Raw genomic sequence first — 15252 nt, forward strand, 5'->3', positions numbered from 1 at the left:
GCCTATCTGGGGAGGAAGGAAGGATGTGGACTTGTCTGTCTTTGAGAACACACGTGAAAAAAAAAAACCACAGAGAAGAGGCTTTAGAACTTGCCTCTGCACACTGGCAGCCTGTTCAAGATTCTTCTCTGGTTGCTAAAATAGCACAGGGTGTGAGTGGGGGAGAGGGAGGGCCGGCAGAAGAGAAAGAGGAGCTTGTTGGCTCCTTTGGGACCCAGTCACCACTCCCAGTGCGGTGGTGCACCGGGGACGGCAAGCTTCAGAGGGGCCCCTGGGCGGTTTCTGCTTTGTCACTCTGTATGTGGGGGGAGGGAGAGGAGGCCATCACTGGTCATAAAGTCCTTCCTGTGTCACAAGGACCCCTCCCAGTGGCCAGGATGTGGGGCGGCTGGGTGAATGAATGATGGATATTGTTCTGGAGGTGACCTAAGCAGCCGGGAATGTGGCAGCAGGGGGCTTTAATGAGCCATTCATCAATGACTCCTTCCTCCAACCCAAAGAGGTAAACCCTGTCTACTCTGGGGCAGTACTGAATCCGAAGCAAACATCTTAAGACTGAGCAACCAAGTGGCATTCCAGTGGGGACAGTGATGGTGAGTGCGAGAGGAAAGGGTCCTGGTGGGATGAGGCCGCCCAGCTGAAAAAACTTTCCTTCCCTCTTCTTCTCAACGACTTCCTATTACAAAACACGGTCCCTGTTACAAAACACGGTCATAGTACTGAAGGGGGTGGTGTGGAGGGACGTGTCTGTTGGGAGCTGGGATTCCACTGAACCCAGAATAAAGGGAGTCTCTTGCAAAGTCAGTCTGGGTCTGGAAGCAGGCTCAGCCCAGTCCCTTGGCGGGGGGCGAGCATGCTGGCTTCAAGGATCGGCCCCGGCAAAGAGGGCTCCTGGACCAGGGTCGAAGGCTGCACTATTTCTACTCACGCGGCAGATGCTCACATGTGGATTCCATTGACTCCACGCTTCACACGATTTTAGGAAAAACTCTTTGCTGCCTCACACCGCACCCCCCGCCTTCCACCGTGTACGCTGCCCACCCCCTTCGCGGGACAGCCCGGGCCGACAGTCTGACCCACGAGGCCCAGGACTGACTGCAATTGGTCACGGCAAACTCCCCCAGGGTACACGGAGGCAAGACAGGGCTCCCTACGGTGCCGGGAGTTTTCAGACCCCGTCTCTGCAATACCGTGTCGGGTTTGCCGCTCCGCTGGGGCATCAGCTGCCTTGAGGGGGAGGGCGCCGTCCCACTTCCTGAACTCCCACCTTGCCTGCTGTGGCCTCTGATGCTGCCCATGGTTCCTGCTTCCACGGGTCCTCAGGAAGGGTGTCTGGGGCTTGGACACAAGGGAGGGACGGCTATTTATTCCTAGGACAGGCATCCAGCCTTCTTATCGCCCATCTGCCTGGCCACTGCCAGGCTTCAGACAAGGCCTAGCCCCAGCGGGGCATCTTTTCAGTTCCTGAAAGCAGAAACTGCTCCCACCATAAAGGCCCTTTCAGGGCCCAACAGCTCAGCCGAAGGGAATCTGGGTTGCCAGTGGCTCAGGCAAAAAGGCGATCACCCTGGCAACATCCACACGGACCGTCCAGGGAGCGAGGGGCTCTGTGAGCCTCTGGACGGTTCTGAGATCATATGTGTGAGTACTATTTTTGAAAACCCACTGCCTTTACCAGATCTGAAGGGGACAGAAACCAGGGAGCAGGCTGAGAACAGATATCGGACTGGTCATGATAACGTGGCCACAACGTAGATGGATGCAGCCCCGCCAGCACGGGAAACTGAGGCTGGTGGTTTCGCAGCACGGGGGACACAGTGAGCTGCCCGCCCAGGACTCAATCCATAGCCAGCCAGGGGCAGAGCAGGCATGCTGTGTGTGCCTGCCCCATGACGACATCACCTAATTCGAAAGCAATTACAGGGAAATATGGAATGTTGCTTATGTCCTGGCCCGACGCTGCCTTATTCGGACTTTTCTCAGCATACACAAAAAAGCTCTGACTTCCCAGTCGGAGGAGAGGTATAAATACCGCAGAGTGGAGTAGTGAGCATTCCAAAGGTCCTGCGTGTCCATCCAGAAACCAGCTTTCCCCCACACCCCCTCCCCGGCAGCCAACGTTCCTGCCTCGGCCAGTCACCCTGTAAAGCACCAGAAAGCGAGCACGCTGTCGCTCCAACGGACTGACTTGCGTGTAGTTCCTACCTCGCGATAAGCGCTCGTCGAAAACTTTCCTGTAGGTCTTTACAGGGCCGGTTATTTCTCATCACTCAGGACTTCCCTCAGATGACATCACCCCAGGTCTTCCTTGCCCTTGACATCTGCACCATGCAATCACTTTACTCCGGTAGGTCATATTCATTGTACTTATTACTCTCAGAAATTATGTCCTTTGTCCAGAACCAGTCTTCCTCCCAAGCCTACCAGAATCTCTATGAGAGCCGAGTCCTGTTTGCCGCAGGACCCCACTGCCTTGCACAGTTGGTCCTTAGTAAATCCTACAATGAATGGAATGTGTTTGGGGCCTCTCACGTCTAGTCATTTATGACTTCATGGTTTCTAATCCCATTTTGTACTGGTGAGAGTCCCAAGATTTAGGGCTAAAACTGCTTGCTTTCAAAAGTTCACAAAAATAAATCCTGGGGCTACAGATATTCCACACGCAAGCCACGGAAGATGCTGCTCGCGGCTTGCCACTCCAACAGAAGGACAGGAGCGAGCCCTCAGGAGCCTCATTCACTCAGGCATCAAGGCCACTGGACTTGCAGAGACCCTGGCTCAAGGGCGGGACCTAGGCGGTGGGTAGCAGTGGGCAGGCTACGAGGCAGGCTGAGGAGAGGACAGAGTGGCACAGTGCTCCAGAGCAAGGGCTCTCGAATCTCGAATCTCAAACATGGGTTCAAATCCTCACCTCGCCACGCCACTTACTGTGCGAGGCCTTAGAAAACAGAGGTCATCTCCCTCAGCTTCAGTTCCCTCCTTTGTAAAATGAAGGTAATAGGCACGGTGTGAGCATTCAATAGGGCAATACGCACAGGCTGCGGAGAGTAAGTGATCAGTAGATGTTCCATTCGTTACTGTGTAGTTCCTGTTCCAAAGGGGCGAAGCCACACACCCCCAGTATTGCTGGCTACACTCTGGCGGCTGACACAAAGTGGTCTTCCCCCAAACCTCCCTTCCCTTAGCCTGGCCACGCGACTACCAAACCAAAGGAATATAATGATCAGACCTGGTTTTTCACACTTCCCGAGATCCTTGAAGTCCAGAGGTCCTCGACCCTGGCTGTACCTTAGAATTACCTGTGAGCTCTTCTGGTTTTTGTTATTTTCTCTCTCTCTCAGTTTTTAAGACAATGAATATTGTTTTCAGCCACCAGGCTTTGAGGCAATTTGCTACCCAGCAGTAGATAACTAACGCAATATGGAAGCAGAGTTGCTGTATCATAGGTATGCGTGTATTCTTTTTAATCAAGTGCACAGTTTGGAGAGCCAATTTTTTAAAACTGAGTTGTAATTCACATACCATAAAACCCACCCTTTTAAAGTATAAAAATCAGTGAGCTTTAATTTATTCATGAGGCTGTACAATTATCACCACTATCTAATCCCAGACCATTTTTATCACCCCAAAACTGCGAGCACTCCCTATTTCCCCTTCCCCGCTAGCTCCTGGCAACTGCTAATCTACTTTCTGTCTCTATGCATTTGCCTTTTATGAACATTTCATATAAATGGAATTATACAGTATGTAACCTTTGTGTCTGGCTTCTTTCATTGTGCTTTCCAGGTTAACCCACGTTGTAGCCTGTATCAGTGAGTGTTTCATCACTTCTTGTCTGAGTAACACTCTATTTTATGGATGTCTCATATTTTGTTTATCCATTCATTCTCAAGTTGATGGACACTTGGGTCATTCCTACTTATGCTATTATGAATAATGCTGCTACGAACATTCATGTGTAAGCTTTTGCGCCAACGTGTTTCCAATTCCCCTGGGTATATACCTAGGTGTCTAACTGCTGGAACATATGGCAACTCTACGTTCAATCGTTTGAGGAACTACCAAGCTGTTTTCCAAAGAGGCTTCATCATTTTACATTCCCATCAGCAACATATGAGCATTCCAATTTCTCCACATCCTTGCCAACACTTGTTATTATCTGACTTTTTGATTATAGTCTTCCCAGTGGGTGTGAGGTGGTGTCTCATTTGCATTTCCCTAATAATTAATGATGTTGAGCATCTGATTAACCTCTTTGGAAAATGTGTCTTCTAGTCCATTTTTTAACTGGTTGTCTTTTCATTGATATGTTGCAGGCATTCTTTATATATTCTGGACACTAGACTCTTATCAGATATATGATTTGTAAATATTCTCTCCCATCCTGAAGATTATCTTTTTACTTTTACTTTCTGAGTGTCCTTTGAAGCAAAAGTTTTTAATTTTCACTAAGTCTAATATAACTATTTTTCTTTGGTTGCTTGTGTTTTTGGTGTCCTATCTAATAAACATTGCCTAATCCAAGATCACACAGATTTTTTAAAATTATTATTATTATTATTATTATTATTATTATTGATAGAGCACACGCATGTATGTGCAAGCAGGGGAAGGACAGAGGGAGAGAATCTTAAGCGGGCTCTATACTCAGCACGGAGCCTGATGCAGGACTCAATGTCACAACTGTAAGATCATGACCTGAGCCAAAATCAAGAGTTGGACACTTAACCGACTGAGCCACCCAAGTGCCCCCACGGTCACAAAGATTTATGCTTACGTTTTCTTCTAAGTTTTATGGTTTTAGTTCTTATATTTAGATATTTGATCCAGTTGGAGTTATTTTGTATATGGTGTGAGGCAGGGGTCCAACTCCATTATTTGCGTGTGGATATCCAGTTGTCTTGGCACTATTTATTGAAAAGACTACTCTTTCCCCATTGAATATGTCTTTTACTCTTGCTGGAAATCAATTGACAATAAATATATGGACCTCAGAGTTTCATAATAATGCCAAAACTTCACCCCAGGCCTAACGAAGGACCTGGAGGTAGGTCTTGAGCAACAGAATTCAGGAAGCTTACCAAGTGAGCCTAAAACGTTGCCAGGGTTGAGAACCACCACTCTAATTTATTAAACTCTCGCATTCTCTAAGTGAGGAAGGAATACGAGGCCCAGTTAGAACTACGCAGCCCTTGGATTTGTTAGACTGAACTGGACCTTGGAGCTAAAAGAAATCTCAGAGAAGCAGGGGGTAGGCAGCCCAGGGTAGGGAGGTGCCCTATTCTCAAACAGACCTTTTCAGGAGCTATCCCACCAACCAACCAACCAACCCAAAGCTACTCAGATTACACTGCAAAGAACTGGGTCCTCCCCACAGGGGAAGAGCCTGCCCTCCCCACAGAGAGTACACAGGGAGATAAGGGTCTGAACTAAAGGCAGGTGGGGGCCACGGGGTGGAGGTGGAAGGCGGCACTCAGCTCTCAAAAGAAAGCTTTTTAACAGGAAGAAGAGATGGGTGAGGCCTACCTGAAATAGCTACCTTTAAAAGAGAAAGAAAACTTCCACCTCCCAAAAGACAGTTTTTAAATTAGGGCAGCAGCAGACTGGGGACATGCCCTCCACCTCCTCTGGCCCAGTGTGGCATTTTGCTGTGAAACGATCAGGCACAGGGGCTCTTCACCTGGAGAACAGGGAGTCTGAGCTACAAAAACCCCATTTACTTTCAATGGCTTACAGTTGAGCTCAGGTTTCGGGGTAGGAAGGGAGATTAAAGATCGTCTGGTTTAAACTTTGATCCTTCAAAAAGATAGCCAAGTGAGCCAATTCTGGCCCCGAGACTGTGTGTCTTGGAATCCGAACAGGTGCCTAAGAAAACCAGTCTTTAGAATCAACGTTTTATCATGGACAAATCCACCTATGAACTTGCTTATCTAGATAACAGGCATTTGGCACGTGGGGAGAAAAGGTCAGAGGGGGCACTGAGGGGACGCAAGTGTCATTCAGGCAAGTGCTTCTGTCCTGAGCCGAGGCCCACCCCAGTGACTCCCCAACAGAACTGAGAAGTGAGAAGAGTGTGCAGGCAGGGGCATATGGGCAAACACCACCATTTCTCCCTCTGTTCACCTTCTAGCAAGACAGCCTGCTTCCTGCTGGAACTTACATGATCCACAAACTGGGCCTTGGTAGCGGAAGGGCAATCATGCTGGGCCTACAAGTGATTTCTAACAGTGGTGCAGGTTTCGCTTTTGACCACGAAACTCCCTGGTGATCCTTTTTCCTTTTTCTTGGAATGTTCTTGGAACATTCTGACTTAATGGTCCACCGATCAGGTCCGAAACCTCCTCCAGTGAAGGCAGGGAGGGGTGTCTGGAGTGAGTGACATGGCTAGGGCAGAACTGGATTGGTCCGAAAATCTGTGCTCTTGACACAGTGGGGGAAACCGGAGCTTGGGGCGGCGCTCACGGACATGCACTTGTTTCATGGGCGCTCTGACCCACTGGCTTCCCGCTCTCAGGCCTGGGAGTAAGATGATCCCTTTGAGAAGCAGGCCGCGAGAATATAGGGCATTTATCTGCGTGATCAATTCCTCTCATCTCTGAGTGGACCAGCCCTGGCAGGCGGCCCATGGAAGTGCTGGGTACTCGTCAGCCTGCCCACCCTCTCCTGAGGCTCAGTGCAACTCCTCTTTGGGGCTGGCACTGAACATGGGCTCAGGGAGTACTGGCTGAGAGAGTGAATGAATCCATCGTCAATCTGGGAGGTGCCTCAGACCAGAAATTCCTGGCTTAGATTTTGGAGTTTGCCAAGAGGTAATTGGTGGTGTTCAGAGTTATCCACTCTAGACCTTAGCCTCATGTGAGCAGGCTCTAGCTCTACTTCCTGGCCCTGTGACGGTGGGGGATGGGGGGCACAATTTCTGTGGGTTAAGAAATCATTCTCGATTTGGGGGGCCTCTTTTTTCCTTTACCATATTCACTCCATCTTAGTCCCCCTGAATATACAAGACAGACAATATCAACCAATGTCTCAGGAGGATTTTTTTTTAAAAAAAAGAAAAACGAAAAGAAGGTTCTATAGCCAAAGGGTAATTACAGGACTGGGAGGAACCAGTAAAGAGAGACTGAAACCTCTGACTCATAATTGCTCCATTAAAAATGGTGAAACCGTTTACCCTGGCACAGTGACAGGGCTAGACTCTCACTCTGGCTCGCCCCACCTACAGGCCTTCCTGGGGCTGGCACTGAGGCCCCGCCAAACCGCAGTAAGGGGCGACTGTCTCCAGGAGCAGTGTGATGTCAGAGGACAGGGAGGTCCCTGCCACTCTCAGGGGCAGATCTGACTCCCGGCCCCATCACAACAGGAGTGCCTTTGTGTGCACGTGTGTGTTGGGAAGAGGGGAGGTAATGGAGCACCACTGTGAAGATGTGGGTTCGGCTTTCCAGGGAGGACTCAGCCTACCAGCTCCACCTGCCCCATCAGTGCTGCTCAGGAGCCGAACATTCGACGAAGACAGCAAGAGGTGTTTTTATGACTGGGTCGGGTATAAGGCCCACCCTAATCTAACTGTACAAGTGACTCACATTTATTGAACACTTACTGCTTACCAGAATTTGTTCTCAGTGCTCGACATTTCACAGATAAGGCTAAAAGCTGAAGCAATCTGCCACAGTCACACAGCTGGGAGGCGTCAGGGTCAGGATCCACACGTCTCCTAACCAACCTCAAGTCTGGCTGAGCCTGCTTTCTGTTTCTGGTTGTTGCCGTGTCGGGCCCCACGTGAGATACCTCACATATTTTCTCTCATCCGATCCACTCTAACGAAGACACAAAACCAAATGCAGTCCCGGAGGCCCTTGGCCAATGCCATCCTCCGCCAGCACCAGAGGCCCAGCGCTGGGCCGCAGGGTGAGTCATGGGAGAGGGAGGGCTAGTCAGGTGACCCAACGAGAATCAGAGCTATGCTGAGGTGGCCTGGTTACCTTGACATTCCTGTGATTCTGCCAAGGTAAAAAGTAACCCGAGGAGTTTGCCTTATATGGGCACAATGACAGATTTCGACACAATGTGTTAACTGACCCTGCATCAAATCCCGGATTGCAAAGGAGAGGCCTGATAAAGCTCTGAAAGTATAGGAAATAACAATTTATGACAGGCTATCACTGGTGACTCATAAAACAAAGGTGCAGCCCAACTGCCATTGTGTGCCTTTTAGAGAAGTGGGGGGAGGTTGGTGGCTCCCAGGCCAAGTGGCTCTATCACTCTCCTCACACGTGGCAGGAGAGGCCTGGGTTAGACCCCTCCCTCTGTTCACAGGGCCTGGTTCAAGGCAGGGCCTGGAGGAAATCAATTTCAGGCTGGAGCAGAACAGCCAGTCCTCTATGGGTTCAGAGAGCCCCAACCACCTGCTTTCTCCCAGGGGAGTCCAAAAAGGAGAGACGGGAGCTGCGCTGCCAGGCACAGGCTTTCCGCCCAGCAGGGAACAAGATGGTCAGGTCTCAGTGCCTTGACACTGTGTGAGAACCAAAGAAGGTAGCTGGGCCTCTCAGGATTCTAGAGTCATCCCAGCTTGGGTCCAAAATGCTGGCATCAAACACCCTTCCCAGGCAGCCCCCGGCCCCACAGAAGGAGGAGACACTTCTCTGAGCCCTTCCCAAACTCTCAAGCATTTATTCTAATCTTAAAATGTATTCGGTGTTGGGGCACCTGGGAGGCTCAGTTGGTTAAGTGTCTGACTTCAGCTCAGGTCGTGATCTCAAGGTTCATGAGTTCGAGCCCATGTCAGATCCCTGTCCCCCTCTCTCTGCCCTCCCCCCCCCCACTCTCTCTTGCATGTTCTCTCTCTCAAAAAAAAAAAATGTATCGGGTGTCTACACATGCCACCTACTATTCTGAGCACTGAGATTAAAACGGACAAACTTCCCAGCCCTCACGAAGTTTCTGCTCTAGTGGAGGAGGTAAGAAACAGAAAAGAAGATATTGGACTGTGGTGGTGCAATTAAACAGGGCAATGTGGCAAGAGCAACTGGAGGAGGGGGCAGCTGAGGCGAAAATCAAGTTCAGCCAATCAAGGAAGACCTCTCTGTGGAGGTGACTAATGAGCCCAAACAAACAAGAGCCAACTGACTGAGTAGGAGCATGGCTGGAACAGAGGGAGGACAAGCAGAAGGGGCTGGTTCACAGGGTGTCTTACAGGCCATGGGGGCGGAGGCGGGGTGGGGAGGTCTGGTCTCATTCTAAGACCAACAGGAAGTCTCTGGAGGATCTCACAGGGGGAGCGGCATGACCCGACTTATGGTGCAGGAAGACCCCCCTGGTGGCCGTGTGGATGGCAGGGTTACAGCAGTGAAGATGGAGAGGACCCCGAAGGCAGAACCACTATCACGTGCTGCCCTCTGTCAAAACCTTGCTCTCTACACGACCAGGAAGCCAGGGCTACGAGGTGACCATCACCCGCGCACCACCCTTGGCTACCTTCTTTAGAAACACAGAGGCCTGAGGGCGAACCACGATGGGCTTCACAAAGGGACACTCCATGGCCAACAAGAGCGGAGAATTGAAAGTCATACCAAGAGGCGATTTTCAAACAGCATCCCCCAAAGAGCTCTGCCTTCAGGGGTGCCGGGGGTGAGGGCAGGTGCCCCCTCCTCAAATTTAACCTCAGCAGCTCCTTTTATCTATTTTATAATATGGCAGAGACATGTGAGATTCAACTTGAAAAACAGTTGTGCTGCTGAAAAATGTCATTGCCTTAAATCTTAAATCCTCCGTGCAAAATCTATTCCAAATGGTTGCGGCCCTTCCACGGTAGTCCCTACATCCCACCGGATCAAGTGGAAGACCCGGCTCTGTCCGTGGGGCTCCGGAAGGGGAAAGAGGAGTTCTGGCACCGCTGGCGTGAAAGCCCTTCCCACCCCTCCCCTGCTAAAGCCTTTGATCCTCTCTGCTCCGTGGGTGGCAGGCGGCTGGAGGAAGGCACACACCACATGTGCTGCCATTCCTGACGGTGGAGGCCTGCTCCCTTCTGGAAGGTGGAGCGACAAACAAAGGGAAGATAAGAAGGCCTGTATCCCAAAGTTCACCCAGGGTCTGGCCTGGTGCCCACAGATGGAACCTGATGGGGAGAACCACAGAAAGGCAGCCCGAATTCACAGCAGGGTTGCCAAGGTAGGCGGCCATTCTCTCCGGTGGGAGCAAACCCTTGCCATGAGTTCTAACTTCCATAGCACCCTCTCCTCTGGGACAAGAAAACAAAAAAGAAAGAGCTACAGGCGGAGACCATGGAAAATACTGTTTATTTTTACTAAACATCTACTAAGGTGACACTGGCCTTCAGGTAGCTTTCCCACTTCCTGGGGGAGCAGAGATTCAGGTAAAGAGAATCACAGCCAAGGGTCTGGGGAGACCTGCAGAACCTGACAGTTCCACCCTGGAGGTGTGCACAGTCCTGCTGGAGAGGGCCACTGGAAAGCCAGTTGCTGCAGGGCAGGCGGTATGGTCCGAGGACAGCGGAGGGCAGGTGACACCTGATCTGGGCTGTGAAAGAGGAGCACTATTCTGATAGGGTGATGACCTGGGAAGAAGGTCGGTCCACGTAGTGGGAACATCAAGAGCGAAAAACACAAACATGCAGATGTTTGGGGACCCCTCAGAAGTGGCAGGGGATGGTGTCAGTTGGGGTCAGAAGGTAGACAGAGGCTGAAGAACTCAGAAGTTGCTCTCTGGCCAGTGGGGGCAGGCTTCTCAGTGACCCGATTAGATGTGAGTCTCAGAAAGATAATGTTCACGGCACTAACAAGATGAACCAGGGGCCTGGAGTGAGGCCAGCTGGGAGGCCGCGGCAGGAGGCCTGGGCAAGGACGGTACCACAGGGATGATGCTGGGAGCGGATGTCAGAGCACTTCCTGGGTAACAGGCGTGGAGCAAAGGGCACACCAGTGTTAACTCACTGAGGTCCGACCACAGCCCGTGGAGGCAGGCACTATCCTCACAGAGCAGTTAAGGCACTTCCCCGAAGTCACACAGCTCAAGACAGCGAATCGTGGCACGGCAAGTCATGCCAAGCCTGACTACAATCTGCACTTTTAAGTGTGTGGTCTTGAGTCAGGACAGCAGCGGTGGCAAAGGAAAGGAGGAAGCTTAGGATTCAGAGAAAGAAATCAGTAAAACCTGGCTGCTGCTACAGCGTGAGAAGTCAAAAGATGATTCCCAGGCTTCTGACCTGGATGACCTACGGACGGGGCAATGTCAAAGCCAGGTACGAAAGACCCGAGGCAGGCTCTGGAGAACAAGTTTGGTTTGGGATATGCCACAGGCATTCACTCACTCGGTCACCCATTCAAACATCTCCTGAGCTTCTCCCGTGGTTGGGCGCGGTGCTGGTGCGGGGCGTTCAGGGAGGAGATAGACCAGGTTCTCCCACAAAGGACGTCAGAGTCCAACAGGGGACAGTGATGTGTGAGCAAATAATTGCATGGGAGACTAGGTGTGTCGGGACTAGAGACACGGGAGTCATGCACTGAGAGGTGAGACCAGACGCCAGGGAGGAGGGTGGATAAAATCCTCCGGGGGAAAAAGGACACTGTGAAATGCCCACATTTAAGAAGCAGGGAAAGGGAAAGGAGCCAGAGATAGGGGAGGGAAGGAAGAGTCGGAAAAGTAGAAAGAAGGTGATGTCAAGAAAGGCAAAGGGGAGGAGTTTCTGGGTTTTGCCTTAAGACATGGTCAGAAGCATCAAGTGTAACAGGGCGTGGTTATATAAAACACATATACCCATATCAGACCAACACACTGGAGCATTTATGAGTGATGTCTGGAGTGGCCTTTAAAATAATCTGAAGTGGGGAATGTGCTGGGAGATGATGAAAACAAGTTTGGCAAAATGTTGACAACGGCTGCTGTGCTGGGTGATGGGTACCTACGATTCTCCCTACTTCTACACGTGTTCATGTGGGTGCGTGTGAGGGTTCTGACAAGATCACGCACTGCACAGAGATTGAGAAAGGAGGGCAGGCGCCACCACCTGAATCCCCAGCGCCTAGCACAATGCCAGGCACACGGGAAGGGACAAACCCGTCCTGACCAGGCAGTGCCGCACACACCCCTCGGGGGTGGAAGCCAGCCAGTCTCTAGAGATGGCGGAGAGCAGACTCCAGGAGCTGTGCGGGCTGAGAAGTATACGGGAAGTGAGGAGCAAAGGCTCACAGATTTTTTAGATGCCCCAAGGCCAACATCCAAGGACATTTCTTTTTCCCAGGACAGAACCTCCCTTGTGGGCCATCCGGCACCATTCTGTTTTCCTACAAAGACGCAGACTCCACTGCCCCAAGGTAGAAGCTGAACTTGCCCTCCCCTCCGGCTTCAGTTTCCCACTGAGTTCCCTGGGCGCCCCTCCTCTCATTACCCAGTAAAGGCCGCTGGGGCAAAGAGGCCCTTTTCAAAGGGGTATCAGACCACACCTCACTATCGTCAAATGAACAAGCAATCTCTTTCTTGCCTTTCTCCTCTCCTGCAGAACAAAGTTGCATTTAAAAGGAAAAACAGTCTCAGGTTTTGTGTCCGGAACAGAGAGAAGGTCCCAGGGGCGCAGACTCGGGAACACAGAGTGGCCGATTCCCCAGGATGGCTCTCACCAACAGTGACGAGGTGTGGAGGGACGAGGCAGACAAAGCTCAAGGCCAAGCCTGACAGCAGACACAGGGTGGCCTGTCGTTCTGGGTCCCATGGCCTGGAGAGTCACGGGCAGCTATCGAATTCTGCTCAACCACATCGTGTAGCCTATCTTTCTCTAGATTTTCCGCGGTACGGACTTCTCTGCCAATGCTCCAGAAATAACGATGACCACCAAACATAGCCCGGACCGCGCTTCCTTTCCTGGTATTGCACGTCTGTCTCCAGGCTCAGCTCAGGACACGGACACAAGTGGGCTACCTCAGAACACGGTACAATAGTGAGCTGGGTTTCAGGAAGGTCGCTAGTCTGCTAAACCACAGGGCTATGTTTTGATGTTTTTAGCTATCCCTAGAAACAAAACACTTCACTGTCTCTTACTATATAAGTTAATTTGACTTACAGGTAGCAATTTCTGTCTAAAAAGAAAAAGTTTAAAAAAAGAAAAAAAGACAGGTCTCCCTGCATTTAGCCACCCGTACCATTTTGAGAGCAGGGGCCTTCTTCTTGTCACGATCACCGTTGTGTCCCTGCTGCCTAGACCCGTGCCTGGCACACAATGTGTGAACATCTAGCTTGTTAAATATTTGCACAGAATAGGATTCTGTTCTAACGATGATTTCCCCCCTTTCCCCACTCAAAAAGCATCCTATTTGTGCTTCATCACTACAGGCATTGATGCTCAACTCCGTGAGGACAGCTGGCTACTGTGGCTGGAAGTGACCCAGGGGAGGACTTCTTAGGACCTTCCAGAGCACACAGCTTACAACAGGGCCAGCTTTTAGATGGGATTCAACTGGCCTGCAGAGACGGCCTGGTCTTGGGGAGTGACAGTACCCTCCTTCTCAGAGGATGGCTTGTGGGCAATCAATCTCTACCCCTAACACCAAGCAGAGGCACTGTCCCACAAGAGACATTAAAACAAGTGATGGGTGGAGAGGTGGCTGATGGGCTGGCTATCTGTCTGTTCATTCAATAGATATTTATTTACTGAGCACCTGTATCTGGCAGACCCTGTCCCATGATACAGCAGTGGACAAAACAGATCCAGCCTCTGTTCTCAAGGCCCTCACAGTCTCACGGTGAGCAGAGAGAGCAAAGGTTGGTTCAACCTAGAAGGATAAGTAGAGGTAACAGACATGCCCCTAAGAGAGGGACCGAACCTTAGGCTGGAGGGGTCAGGTACGACTTCCCAACAAAGAGGAGTATAAACTTAGATCTAAAGAATGAAAAAAAGGGGCGCCTGGGTGCTCGGTTGGTTAAGCGTCCCGACTTGATATCGGCTCAGGTCATGATCTCATGGTTTGGTTCCTGAGTTCAGGTCCTGTGTCTGGCTCTACACTGACAGTGGTGAGCCTGCTTGGGATTTTCTCTCTCTCTCTTTCTCTCTCTCTCTGCCTCTCCCCTGAATGTGTGTGCTCTCTTTCTCTCAAAATATACATTAAAAAAAAAGAATGAGAAAAAAAGAATGAGCAAGAGCTGGGATTATTGGGGATGTGGAGAGGGAAGGCAGGAAAGTGGGAAAGAGTATGGAGTAGAGGCAGCTGGTGTGCCTGGAGCATAGTGGTCGGACGGGAAGGGGAGAGGAGGTCCTACAGGGCCGAGGGGACTTCCAGATTTGGTCCCAAGGGCAAGGGATACCGATCGAGATTTCAAGCAGGATGTTATCTGGCTCCCAAGTAGAGAGTGGACAGGAGGGCCCGGGGTTGTTACTCAAACTGCATCATCAGCACCTGGCCACGCTGGCACCCAGACGCTGGAGCACCTGGTTCTGCCCTGGCAAAGGGACAGTGAGGCTGCTTCAGGAGAGCCAGGAGGACCTCAGGGCTTCCTGAGATGAAAAGCTGCAGCTTGCGCCTTTGGGGCCTTTCTGGGCCTGTCTGCAGTGTAGAGCACAAGGGCTGGCTGCCTGTTTACCTTCCACATCCGGCCACAGACGTCCTGCCAGAGGGGGGGTTGGGGGGGGCTTCCCAGAGGGAAGGACACATGCGGTGCTCAGCAGGGACACAGAATACCTCACTAGCTTCCCCCTCAGAGGCCCTGAGGGGCCCACCGGCCTCTCTCAGCGAGGTCTGCAGCCCACTCGCAGGCCACTGCCGTACAAGGCGCACGTTCTCCCCCGGCTTGGCTTTCTCAGCCAGCAATACGGAGTCTGCCCCTAAGCCACAGGGGCTCCATCCACCGCCCTGCGTCTGACATAATCAGGATGAGTAATAGATTGCTGCCTCTTTCTAGGAAACTCACTTCCAGGACCCCTTCAATGCTTAATGCAGACATACCTAGCAGCTGAACTTGCTAGAACTCAAGGCCAATCTTCAAAGAGCAGCTGGCTTCAAATTTACACCTAAGACAGCACTCTTCCTTTAGATCTTTGGCTGCAGTTTCCTAGTTGAAAAATAGTCCCTGACCCCACCCTGCTCTTATTGGGACTCTACATCCCACAGGATGAAACCTCAGAAAGACTCCATCCCAACCTCCACCCTAGTAGACAGACTAGTAATTAAAACAGCCATCACATACTGATCTCTACAACATGCCAGACAAGCCCCACACCATCACCTCGCTGGATCCTGACAAGCCTTAGGA

General features: G+C 51.1%; 1 protein-coding gene and 1 long non-coding RNA gene across 7 annotated transcripts in view; one reads left to right on the forward strand and one right to left on the reverse strand.

The window, feature by feature from the left end:
* ACTN4 (actinin alpha 4) overlaps nucleotides 1-15252 on the reverse strand; it is a 70863-nt gene that overhangs the window by 32269 nt on the left and 23342 nt on the right. The gene's annotated exons all lie outside the window — the stretch shown is intronic.
* On the forward strand, nucleotides 281-13603 carry LOC132690525 (uncharacterized). The gene is made up of 3 exons (XR_013552371.1): nucleotides 281-593; nucleotides 12512-12938; nucleotides 13339-13603. It is a non-coding gene; the product is annotated as an uncharacterized LOC132690525 (long non-coding RNA).

This window comes from Panthera onca, chromosome E2 (genome assembly GCF_046562875.1).
Source record: "Panthera onca isolate mPanOnc1 chromosome E2, mPanOnc1 haplotype 2, whole genome shotgun sequence".
Classification (NCBI taxonomy): Eukaryota; Metazoa; Chordata; class Mammalia; order Carnivora; family Felidae; genus Panthera; species Panthera onca.